The sequence below is a fragment of the Pongo abelii genome, chromosome 3, assembly GCF_028885655.2.
Source record: "Pongo abelii isolate AG06213 chromosome 3, NHGRI_mPonAbe1-v2.0_pri, whole genome shotgun sequence".
Lineage (NCBI taxonomy): Eukaryota > Metazoa > Chordata > Mammalia > Primates > Hominidae > Pongo > Pongo abelii.
In genome coordinates, this window is record NC_071988.2 from 135,152,805 (window position 1) to 135,166,103 (window position 13,299).

The window sequence follows — 13,299 nt, forward strand, 5'->3', positions numbered from 1 at the left end:
ATTTTTCAGAGAAAACAGAGTTAAAAATAATTCCAAAGTAGGAGTGTCTGTGTGATCATCTCTCTCCCTCTCATTTGTTTAATATGCTGTGCTTTCTACTTACAGGAACTCTGGGCTTGTGTTACTTTGGGTTTGATTAAGGAAATCAAAGCATCAGAGAAGATTCAATGTCTTCTCATGTTTAATTATTTGCTGTGCAAAACCCATTTTTGTAAAAGAACTTCAGTGACTCATATGCCGTTTTTCAGAAGTATATTTAAAGGTAGGGTGGGGGAAACTTCCAGACTGAGATAAGATTATGCACCACTCATAAATCATTTGTATTAGTCATGAAGAGGTGAAAGTGACATATAAGCACTCTGAAACAGTCTTGAATTGAATTTGAAATTAGTTTGCTCGTGGAGTCACTTGATTTATGTCAGCATGGAGAGTCTGGGCGTGGGCAAGTAGTCAGGCAAATGAATAAATCAGATAAAGAGAAGTTAAACGTAGGTCTAGTGAGAACCAAAATCACTATGAGGTTTTCCTGAATAACAGAATAAAAATGAACTGCTTGCTTTCATCATGCTCTAAAAGAAAATGTTTCAAAGTCTATGTCTGGTTGCCACCTCTGCTTAAAAACTATGTGCTCCTTCCTTCATTTAAGGTATCATTTCTCTTTCTAATCTAATTGAAGCTAGAATTACAATCATAGAATGAATCACCAAAGTAAGAAAATCTTTTAGATATCTGTGTGGCGGGGATGGGGGGGTGATGTCCTGAACACAAATTAAAATACTCCTATTGGGTTATACTCAGGCCTTCTGGGAAAAACAAAAGTACTCCCTGGCTTTAAATTAGTTCCACAGTATGAAGTAAATAGTGCATATGAATAGACTTTGGATGGAGCTATTATCTATGGTAAACAGAGACATTTGGCAGTGGCACATGTAATAATTCAAGAGGTGTCTTCAGTCACTGGAGACATTCAGTTGTTCAGTTCATGGAATGTTTCTATGAGGCAATGTGACAAATTGGTAAGTGTGTTATCTTACAGTAAGACCTGGATTGGAATCAGTCCAGCTCTGTCTAGCCCCCTTCCATGAATTTGTAAAGGTTTACCGACTGGATGTCAATTTCCTCATCAATAAAATAGGAGACACTGCTACTAGCCTTGGATGCATCTCACTGCTCCAGGCAGGGAAGGTCAGCCAGCCCTGGCCTGTGTGTCACTCCTTAGTGTAGAAGAGCCCCTGTTGTGCAAGTGTCCTTGATGTCCGTTCATTGTGGATCCCTGTTTGTGACCCTCTGCCTCTTTGTGTAGGAGTCAGCCTCGGGGTAGGTGTTAAAGGCATTAGCTTACCCCTCAAGGTTAGAAAATACCTGGAATTAGAATACCTAGAACACCTAGAATCACAGGGATGTTGTCAGTTAAGCCCTTGGATTCACTTCCCATTTGGAGGAAGGATTCTTCAGGATCTCTTTCTGTTTCTTCAATGGGCCCTGTATTAGTCAGGGTTCTCTAGAAGGACAGAACTAATAGGATAGATATGTATATGGGGAGTTTATTAAGGAGTATTAAATCACATGATCTCAAGGTCCCACTATAGGCCGTCTGCAAGCTGAGGAGTAAGGAAGCCAGTCCGAGTCCCAAAGCTGAAGAACTTAGAGTCCAATGTTCGAGGGCAGGAAGCATCCAGTGTGGGAGAAAAATGTAGTCTGGGAGGCTAAGCCAGTCTAGTCTTTTCACATTTTTCTGTCTGCTTTATATTCTGGCCATGCTGGCTGGATTAGATGGTGCCCATCCAGACTGAGGGTGTCTCTGCCTTTCCCAACCCACAGACTCTAATGTTAATCTCCTTTGTCAACACTCTCACAGACACACCCAAGATCAATACTTTGCATCCTTCAATCCAATAAAGTTGACACTCAGTATTAACCATCACAGGCCCTTATAACTCAGTTCTGGTTTCCATTCCTTTTTCTTCCCCCACACTCTCTATTTTGAGGTGTTTTTTTTTTCTTGCCTGTCAAAACTGACTACAGAATTGGAGACAGTCACTCAAACTCCCCTACTGAATGGCTGTGCCCCCATTAGCAGCAGGCCCTCCACAGCTGCTGCAGAGCATTGTGGGCAGGGCCTGGGCTTGACTGGAGGTGGCTATGGACACCTCCATATGATGGAGAAACATCATATGTTTCTCAGCTGTCTTTATGATGTGCAGAAACAACTGAATCATGATATCCACAAAAAATACACATACACATTGTGCCAGTTTTTCCTGACTGTTGATCAGAACTCAGATCTCATCTAGGCTGTGCTACAGAACTTACATGGCACTGGTACAGCAGCAACTTCTGGATGAAAGGTGCCTTGTGTGAATTTTTCAAGTGACTCACAGATAGGTGATACCTTGGAGCCTTAGAGAACCACCATAGCATACCCTTTCTCCTCAAAGAGTCAGGGAGATAATTTAAAGTCTATTGTTCTAACAATCTAATTTGTGTTCAGATTAATGTAGTAGTTTCCTAGGGCTGCCATAACAAAATAGCATGAACCAGATGATTTAATCAACAGAAAATCATTTTCTCACAGTCCTGGAAGCTAAAAGTCTAAGATTGGAATATGGGCAAGATTTTTTTTTTTTCCTGAAGTCACTCTCTTTGGCTTGCAGACCACCACCTTCTCGCTGTCCTCACATGGACTTTCCTGTCTGTGTGCCCACATCCCTTATGTCTCTGTATGTCCAATTTTCTGCATTTTATAAGGATGCCAATCATATTGAATTACGCCAACCTTAATGGCCTCATTTAACTTAATCACCTTTTTGAAGACCCCTATCTCCAGATGCAGTCACATTCTGAAGTAGTGGGTGTTAGGGGCTTTGACATGAATTTGGAGGAGGAGAGGACACAATTCGTCCCCTAACAATTGGGCTTAATCCAAAAAACAAAGCCTTCTAGGTATTTAAAAAGGAAGGGATCTAATGCAGGGGATTAGAAACTCACACCAGTGTCAGGAGTGCCACGACAATGAAGGCAGGTGTAAACCAAAAAGGATCTGAGACAGGTCACAATCAATTTAGAAATTTATTTTGCCAAAATTGAGGACATGCCTGGGAGATAGGTCTGTGCCTTCTTTGAAAATAATTTTGAGGGCTTCAGTATTGAAAGGGGAAAAGCAGGCTGGAGGAGGAAAAGGAAGGGTATGATCACACTACTAAATTCACGTGCTGCAAGGGAAAAGGAGCAGGTAGGGGAATACTCAATTATGTATTCGTTTGGCACTCAATGAATTGGCCCTTTACATAGAGTGGCTACCCGTGGGGATTTTTAACCTTTTATTGTAGCTATCTGCTTAGAAACAAAAGGAAAGTCAGTGTCTTGCTTGACTCAGCTTTCAGCTTAATTTTTTCCTTGTGGCATAGTGAATTGGGGGTCCCAAGCTTCTATTTTCCTTTCACACAGGGGAGCTACTACTGCTATGAAGAAATCCACCAGTGCAGAAATCAGAAATCCAAGCTGCCACTGAAGGGCTCAGATTCATGTAGCAGCAAAGTATATGTTTCTTACGAGATAGCCCACATATGGCTGCAAAAACACTCCATGTGTCTTCTGCCAGAGTCCATGCACCTCTCCCCAGCTGCTCCCAAAGGTATAATTATTTTTCTTCTCTTTCCTTTTCAAATCTTGGGCAAACAACTTTCATCGGCAAAATCAAATACACAACCCCACTGGAAAGGGATTCCAAAAAATGTATACCTGAGGCTCCTCCCCTAACATGCAGGGAAGAATGTAGAATAGGCCCAAAATGATGCTCAGCTGCTAACAATCAATCACAGCTGCTGAGCCACAGAGTAACAGTCTTCATCCATCCACTAATGCATGCAATTCAAGACCTACTATATTTTAAACATTGTGCTAAGTGCTCAGGGTAGACTGGGCCAAGATCATGGCACAGTGGGTCACTTTTGCTGAGTTTTCACTATTATTGCCAGTTACTATTCAATGCACTTCTTTCATCTCCATCACAATCCTAGGAAACAGATCCAGGTGAGGAAACTGAGGGGAAAAGAATTGAATAACATGCCCCAAATCATGCAGATAGAAAACGACAAAGCTGGGATAAGAACTCAAGCAAATGGTACCAACAATAAACAACACTCCATCTTTGAAAAACACAGACTCTTCCCTTTGAATTTGTAATCTTGCAGCAGAGACATATTGAACTGATCATTTAACGATTAATTAAAAATTAGTTTTCTTCTGGAAAAATTTCTTCTTCTTCTGGAAAAATATATTTATACAGGGAAACAGACCTTATTCAGTAACTTTGTCATTACTATTCTGAAAAATCTCTTTCTTGCTTCTCAAGCCCATTTTCTCTTCCTTATCTGCTTCACATTTGGCAGATGAACTTGACGCTGTTTTATAAGAAAGTAGATATGTCAATGGGCACGAATTACTACAATGCTATATTAGGGTTCTCCGGAAAAACAGAACCAATAGTGTGTATGTGCCTGTGTGCACGTGTGCGTGCGTGCATGTGTGTGCACACATATATACAGAGATTTATTGTAAGGAATTGTTCCATGTGATGATGGAGATTGAGAAGTCCCAAGATCTGCACTCAGCAGAGTGAGCAGAGCTGATATAGATTCAGTCTGAAGGCAGGCTTGAGATCCAAGAAGATCCAGTGTTTCTGTTTGAGTCTGAAGGCAAGAAAAACTAATAGCTGAAGGGCAGTCAAGCAGAAGTTTTGCCTTAGTTTCTCTTATTGTCTTTTTGTTGTTGTTCTATGTAGGTCTTCGATTGATTGGGTGAGGCCCACCTGTATTAGGGAGGGCAGTCTGCTTTACTCAGTTTTACTCAGTTCACCCTTTCAAATGTTAATCTCATTCTACAAACACACTCACAGACATACCCAGAATAGGGTTTAACCAAATATCTGGGTACCCCATGACCCAGTCAAGTTAACACGTAACTTAGCCATCACAAATGCCTTTTCTATTACTACCTCCAAAATTGTCTGTATTTACGTGAACCCTACTACTCATTGTTCTCACAAAGAATGCTGTCTTGTCTCCTGGATTTATGTCCTGTGTCCTTGCTATGGTCTAAATATTATGTTCAAAATTTGTATGTTAAAATCACCCTTGCAATGTGATAGTATTAGGAAGTGAGGCCTTTGGGAGGCGATTCATATGTTGAAATCCTCAACCCCCAACGTGATAGTATTAAGAGGTGGGGCCTTTGGAAGGGCTTCACCTTCATGATTCGGATTAGCATCCTTATAAGAGAGACCCCAGAGAGCTAGCTAGTTACTTCTGCCATGTGAGGACACAGTGAGAAGGTGCCATCCATGAATCGGAAAATGGGCCCTCACCAGACACCAAATCTGCTGGCATCTTGACCTTGGATTTCACAGTCTCCATAACTGTGAGAAATAAATGTCTATGTTTATAAGCTGTCCAGTTTATGGTATTTTGTTACAGCATCCCAAATGGACAAAGACATTCTTGCTGTCCCCTCCCCGTCTCCTGTGGCCCTGCTCTGTCATGGTGTCCTCAATGATGATGGCTTTCTCTCCCAGCCTATGAGCACAGCTTACGAGAAAAATAGATTTATCCCCAAATCCTGTCTTTACACCTAACTAATGCTCTCTTTCTCTCTCTCTTTTCCTTTTCCTTTTTTTCTACATATGCTTTCCTAGTTTTTCATTACTCAATCCTCCTGCAGTGTGGCTTCAAAAAAAGCTGAACAGTAAACATATTAGAAACTATGAGATATGGCTAAACCAAGGTCAGAAGAAAACTAAAAGCCTCAAATTAGGGTTCTAATTCCTGTGCTGAGAGTGGCCAGACAGGAAAATAATATGTGAATGGTCTGAACACAGAAAATCAGGAGAGGGGCTGGCCTATGGCAAACTTAAGAGAACATGCCACATATTATATATATTCAGGTAAATAGAAACCTTCAATTTATGAAGGTTTTACTGTAGAAAATAAAAATGTGAAAATGCAAAATATATCTAAGAGTTACCTTTTGAAATAATAATACTGTTAATGGCTAGTAACATCATCAAGAGGTAAAAGAGAAAGTAGAAATAGGCAATGATAAAAAAGGGAATGGAGGCTGAGTGCTGTGGTTCATGCCTGTAATCCCAGCACTTTGGGAGGCTGAAGTGGGAGGACTGCTTGAGCCCAGAAGTTCTAGACCAGCCTGGACAATGTGGTGAAATTCTGTCTCTACAAAAAAATTTAAAAATTAATGAAGTGTGGGGATGTGTACCTGTGGTCCCAGCTACTTGGAAGGCTGGGGCAGGAGGATTGCTTGAGCCCAGGAAATTGAGGCTGCAGTTAGCTATGATCATAGCACTGCACTCCATCCAGCCTGGGTGACAGAGCGAGACTGTCTCAAAACAAACAAACAAACAAACAAAAACAAAAAAAGGGGGGAGATAATTAGAGAGGAAATAATAGATAATAGCAAGAAAATGTTACCTTACTTTTTTGTAAGTAAATATAAAAACTTCAATAAGAGATGATTCTTAAATGACAATTACTAAAATCTACCACAGAAGAGATAATAAAGGTAAACCCCAATAACCATAAAATAATTTGAGTGAGCAAATATTTAACCCCACAAGAAAGAATGAGATCTAGGTGCTGTCACAGATGGATTCTCTTAAACTCTCGACACACAGATAATTTTAATACTGAAACCATCAGAGAGACCCAGGAGAAAAATTCCTAGTTTACATTGTTTTAACACAGCAAGTATATCATTGGTACCCCAACTGGGCAAATTACATCAAAAGAACCTCAGAATAACACAACAAAAATTCTTAGACCAATTTCACTAAGGAATCTCTTTACAAAAATTACAAATAAAATATAATATAGTTGAGAATGCATTTTAAAAACAAACTATAAACAAATGGTTTCATTCCAAGCAAAAACAGTTCATTAGTAATAGCTATGAATGAAATTCCTCACATTGGAAGATGAAAGGAGAAACAACCACATACCAATGTTTCCATAGATGGCCAAGAGGCATTTGGTAAAATTTTGCATCTATTTCATGTCCTTTTAAGAAAGTAGGAAGAGATGTATTCTTCCTGAAGGCAATCAAATTACGTATGTGTATGTGTATGTATGAATTGCATTTCCTTTACAAATGATCAAATAATATTATGTTAAGAGCACTTAAGTTACAACCATTTTAGCGTAGCTTTTGCAGTAATTTGCAACAATAGAAAAAACCTTATCTCTGATTTCTCACCAAACACAACCACCTCTCTCCTCTTGCCTGCCTTGTGCTGGCCCTCAGCATCACCAATTAAACCATTCATTTATATTGCTTTTTTTTTTTTAAATAAAGATGGGGTTTTACCATGTCACCCAGGCTGGTCTCAGACTCCTGGACTCAAGTGATCCACCTGCCTCAGCCTCCCAAAGTGCTGAGATTACAGGTGTTAGACACACACCTGGCCTACCATTCCTTTTAAAATTGGTGTCTAAATTGTTGGCTCATCTGTTTATAAGGTGATATCAATTAGGGAGTATTTATGAATTCTTTCTTGTAAAAAGGTCAAAATCCTCATACATTTATTAAGAAACACAAAGAGAAAGCAAATTGAAGACTCTATTGTCACATAATACAATTAGGAAGAATTTACTTTTAAGATGTAGCTCACAATTGATTCTGATTTTAACTAGAATTTGTGCTTCATCAGGAATACCTTTTACTTCATGCCTTTTTGTCTTGTAACTTTTTTTTTTTAATTTAATTACGGGAACTAAGGACGGAACACATGCTCCTCACACCAAAATTCATCTTGCTTGAAGATGAACACTGGGAGCATTTCTGTTTTAAAACTGAGAATAAGACAATAAAGTCCACTATGTCCTTAGTGGCATAACATTAAAGGCAAAGTATTAAACGCATAATATTAATAAGGAAATATTACTCAATTCAATACAATGGACAAAAAACAAGAAATACAGTATAAAAATCAAAAAAAGAAGAGGTAAACATTGTCAACATGCAAACGATGTTTGTGAATCAGGAAAGCCAAAAGGAATCAACTGAAAGAAAAATTACTGTCAACCATTTGGTCACTCTTTTCAACTCATCATAGAATATGTCTAACATTCCTCAACAAACACACACACACACACACACACACACACACACACACACCCCTCCAAATTAAAAGTAAGAATGAAGGGAATTTTATATATCATTTACAATAGAGAATAAATGCCTAGTTATACATTTAGAAAGAGCCTATTTAAAAATGTTTAATGTTTTTACTTCCATAAATGGATGGACTTGCACTAACATATATATAGGCATATAACAATTTAAATACAACAATTCCTTCTTATTTCTTAATTTAATAAGATCACCATAAAATTGCTTATAGGATTTTAATTTGAGTTGATAGGAAGAAAAAAACAAGCATGTGAATTAATCAAGAAGATTCTACGGGTAAGAAAAAAAGGAATGTTGTCACCTGACTCAGTAGACCTACCGGATATTAAAATATATTTTAAGCCACTGTTTGTAAAACAGTTTAGTACTAGAGTAGCAAGAGACAGCGAGAGCAATGAAATAGGATGGGGAATCCAGAGAGAAAAAATGATCCGAAGTCCACGGAAATTTGGCACATAATAAATACAGCATTTCAAATGAAGCCTAGACACTATAGTGTTAGGTCAAATGGCTACTAATTCAGAGCAGGAAACAAAGCTGAATGCCTATGCGTTACCTTCACCAAAATCCCTTATAGATAGCTCAATTATTTACATGTAAATTATTTTTTTAAAGAACCCATAAAAGTAATTAAAGAAAGCTTAGGCAAACGGTTTATTACCTTTGGTTAGGAAGATCTTTGTAGGCAAGAAAAAAATCATGGGTGGAAAAAAATAATACATTTGACTATATAAATATTTTAACTTTCCATGCAGAAAGAATATTATAAGCTAAATATAAGCTAAAATTAAAAGATAAATGGAAAAGCATAAATTTACTGTCCAAAAAAGTCCTATATGCCAACAATTTAACAGAAAAAAAAGCAAAAAATATGAACAAGCTGTTGACATAGGCACACAAAAACATTCAAATGACTTGTTTACCTGGGAAAATATCCTGGTCTCATCGATAATGAAAGAAATCATAAATCAAAACATTAAGATGCAACTTTTTAACCTATCAATTTCAAAATAATTACAACTTTTATAAGACCAAGTGCTCGCCCAAGAGTGGGAAAACGGGGCACTCATAGGCCAGTGGGAATGAAAAATAATGCACAAAGGCAACACCTTTCAGAATTAAATATTTAGAAACTCCTTTGACTCAGCAATTCTACTATAAGGAATTTATTGATCATCTACATGCAAAAGGAAGATATTGTACCTTTTAAAAAATCATGGTAAAAATATTCAAATTTTATATCTATAACAGGATGCATAATGGAACATGTATAGCTGTTATCTTCAAGATATGTCTTGGCCCGAGCACGGTGACTAATGCCTGTCATTGCAGCACTTTGGGAGGCTGAGGAGGGCAGATCACTTGAGCTCAGGAGTTCGAGACCAGCCTTGCCAACATGGTGGAACCCTGTCTCTACTAAAAATATAAAAATTAGCTGGGTGTGATGGCGCATGCCTGTAATCCCAGCTACTTGGGAGGCTGAGGCTTGAGAATTGCTTGAACCCGGGAGACAGAGGTTGCAGTGAACTGAGATCGTACCACTGCACTCCAGCCTGGGCAACAGAGCGTCTAAAAAAAAAAATGTATGTCTTATATGAGTAAGTAAGGTCCAGAGGAGGTGGCAGAGCACGTACTCATATTTGTGTAAAATGTAATTTATGTGTAAACGTGGATTTATTCATAGTTGTTCTCCAGGTCTCTATAAAAAGGGAGACTCATCAAGTACTATGTAGTTTCTTTCTTGCCCCTTCCTTCTTCTCTCCCTCCCTCCCTCCCTCTCCTCCTTCCTTCTTTCCTTCCTTTCTTCCTTGCTTCCTTCCTTCTTTCCTTCCCCCTTTTCCTTTCTTCCTCTTTCCCTCCTTCTTTCATTTCTTCTTTGTCTTTCTTCTTTATCTTGTCTTTAATCATATGCTATTTAAAGGAGGGGTAGATGATCTAGTTATAAATAATCAAACATAAGCAGAAATAGATACTGGCAGTGAAATGCTATTAATATATAAACAACACTTTGGTTTTAAACAATTGGAGAGGTGAGTTAAACATAGGAAAGCTGTAAATACTCAAAAAGAGCAATACCTTATATGATTTGTATGAAAAAAATGCAGCTGCTTGTAAATATAAATAATAAAAACATCTAGTAGTTTTGACTTTCACTGCATTATAGAGACAATACATACAGACTTTGTAACATGCCTGGTGAGCTTTCTGCAAATAAACGGCTCTTGTGGTATTGTGTAATTTCTTACCGTATAGAAGATAATTTCCCAAACTAGCCACTAGAGGGCAGCAGACAATCAGTCATTTGCCTTAGGAGTGGCTTCCACACTAGACTGGAACTTTCCGAGCTCCGGAGCTTTGTAACTGGAAACATTGCTGAACTTTTCTAGATCACAGTTTCACCTGTAAAATGTGGAGAGACTTGTGGACTGGCTGACTCTAAAACCTTGCCAGCTCTAACAGGCCGCGATTTTAACACATAGTTGTATTCTCATAGTGACCATTAAGTTAAACTGTATTAAAGTTCAACCATCAAACAAACGAAAACTAAGTTCAAATGTGTTTAGATATTATTCCTTCTTTCAAACATCGCTAACAGTTCTTGAGAGCCTCTTATGAGCCAAATATTGCTCTAAGCACTTTGCTGGCATTGTCATTTACAAAACACTCCTGTTGAGGTAAGTGTGGTTCTGGTGTCCACTTTGCAGATGAGGTTGGTGATGTACACACAGAGGTAGAGTAACTTGTCCAAGGTCTCACGGTTAGAAAGATAGGTCCAGAATGGTAGGGTCACATTTGTAACTGCTCCATTACACTAGGAACTATTAGCGCAATGAAAGGCAATAAAATGTCTAAGAAAATGGTAATAATTGCATCTGGCTGGCAATTCATAGTTTTTCCCTTACAGAAAATGACTTTCTTAGGAGCGTTTTGGGGTACAGAATCACATAATTGCATCCTATACCTTGTTACTTAAGTAGTATTTTCTTACCGTAAAAGCAGATAATAATTTACAACCACTGTTGATCTCTGGGCTAATCTCCATTATCCCCCTTCCCCATCACCCACCTCTCAAACCCCACCAGCGGTGGGTGTAGCCTCAGGCAGTGTCCCCTCCGCAGATGCCTCCTGCTCCACTGCAGTTCTCACACCTGCTCCCTGAAATGTTTCTTCCCCATCCCGTGAGAAGCTCTTCCAAGAAACACCCCAAGTTTGGTCTCCCCACAGGTTTTCTTGTCTCTACAAGGTCGTCTAAGGTGCTCTTTCTTGCGTCTCTCTACTTCAGCAACAATCTCACTGTAGTATATTCACTTTGTTGTTTTCCCAACCAGAATTCAGCTCTTTTATGTCAGATCCTTTCTCTGTTTTCATCTTTGTACTCTAAGGTATAGCATAGTACTTGGAATATAGTAGATAATAATTATTTACTGAAAGGGTACATAAAGGTGTGAATGCAGACTTTCCAAACCTTTGCTATGAGGACTTTTAACCAATCTGCGTTTTACATAGATTATTTCTTTTTCTTGCCAATGACTTTAATGGTTTTGGATACCTTCAAATAATTCTCTGACTGGGTTCATTTAACTGTTTGCAATGACAATTCTTTTGTTATCTTTTAAGTCATTTTTCCCAAGTACTGTTGGATGCTGAAAACTGTATTAACCATTTTTAAGTACAGCCAGGTAATTCTGAGAGCCAGAATTAGATCTTAACTGCAGAGAGGTAGGACTGCCAAAACCAGTACTGTGTGGTTGAGTCCTGATATCTACTGGAGGCATTAACAACTCATGTGAAAGTAGAGAAGTAGCTATTTATTGATTTTTCTTTTTGAGACGGGGTCTTGCTCTGTTACCCAGGCTGGAGTGCAGTGGCATAATCACTGCAGCCTCGACATCCTGGGCTTAAGTGATCCTCCTACCTCACAGCCTCCTGAGTAGCTGAAACTACAGGCATGCACCACCGTTCTTGGCTTTTTTTTTTTTTTTTTGTAGAGATGGCTTTTTTTTTTTTTTTGGTTGGCCTCGAACTCCTGGGCTCAAGCAATCTGTGAACCACCATCCCTGGCCTACTCATCAGTTTTTGAAGAAATAATTAAAGTCAGAGTCACATAACTTTTATGCAGAAACACCTTGTATACACCAGGGAGTCACTGAATTGAAAATGTTCTTGCTGATGTTAAAACTTTGCTTCTTTTTTGCAGGTGCTTGGGATTCAGGCTAATATTATGCCTGAGGGTTAATCAATGACCACCCCCCCCCCGCCCCCCGAGTCAGCTCTGCTGGCTTTTTTCTGGTTGCAAACCAGTCTTTGGATCTGCCTCCAACCTTTGGTGCTTTTTTTGTAAAATGTCTTACTAAAATGGATGCCCTTCTATTCACCAAGATATACGGCACCAATGCTCAAAATACTTTAACCCTCATAATTTTCTACAGTTAGAAATGTCTCCTTGACCTATGTTTTTAATAGCATCTTATCCCACCTCCTCTTAATCCTTTTATCTGTCTAAAACATAAATTTCTTCCTCTTTGCCTAAAAAATATACTTAAACTTTTTCTAGCCTCAACTGAAATAACCTTCAGTAGAATTCGGTATTTCCCTGAAGTACATTCCATTTCTCTCTCCATTCATGCCAGGATTTTCAGCTAACATTCCTGGATAGTGGGGAGAGCCTGGAGAAATGAGAAACTGCGTGAGCAAAACCAGGGAGGAGGGAGCACGTAAGGCACATTCAGGGAAGTTTTGCTGGAGGAAGTTAGTTTTGGCGAATGATCTAGTTTTGGGTAAATCTGAAAGATTTTTTTAAAACTTAAATTATGGAAATTCTTGAATGCCAAGCTGTGGAGTTTGGATGTTCTGTGTTTGACCATGTACAACTACGGCAGAAATGTGCTCAGCAAAGCCCTGGGTGGAATGGATTTAAGGAGTTCAGATGGGAGACACAGAAGCTGCAGTGTGGTCTAAGAAGAAGGCCCTGACCAACCCTGAAAAGAAAGTTAAAAGTCTGGTGATGTTATTAAGAGGAAACTTCATGAAAATAAGATGATTGGAAAACAGAATGCTATTTACCGAGGACAGAGTTTATTAATATAAGCTGTAACTGGT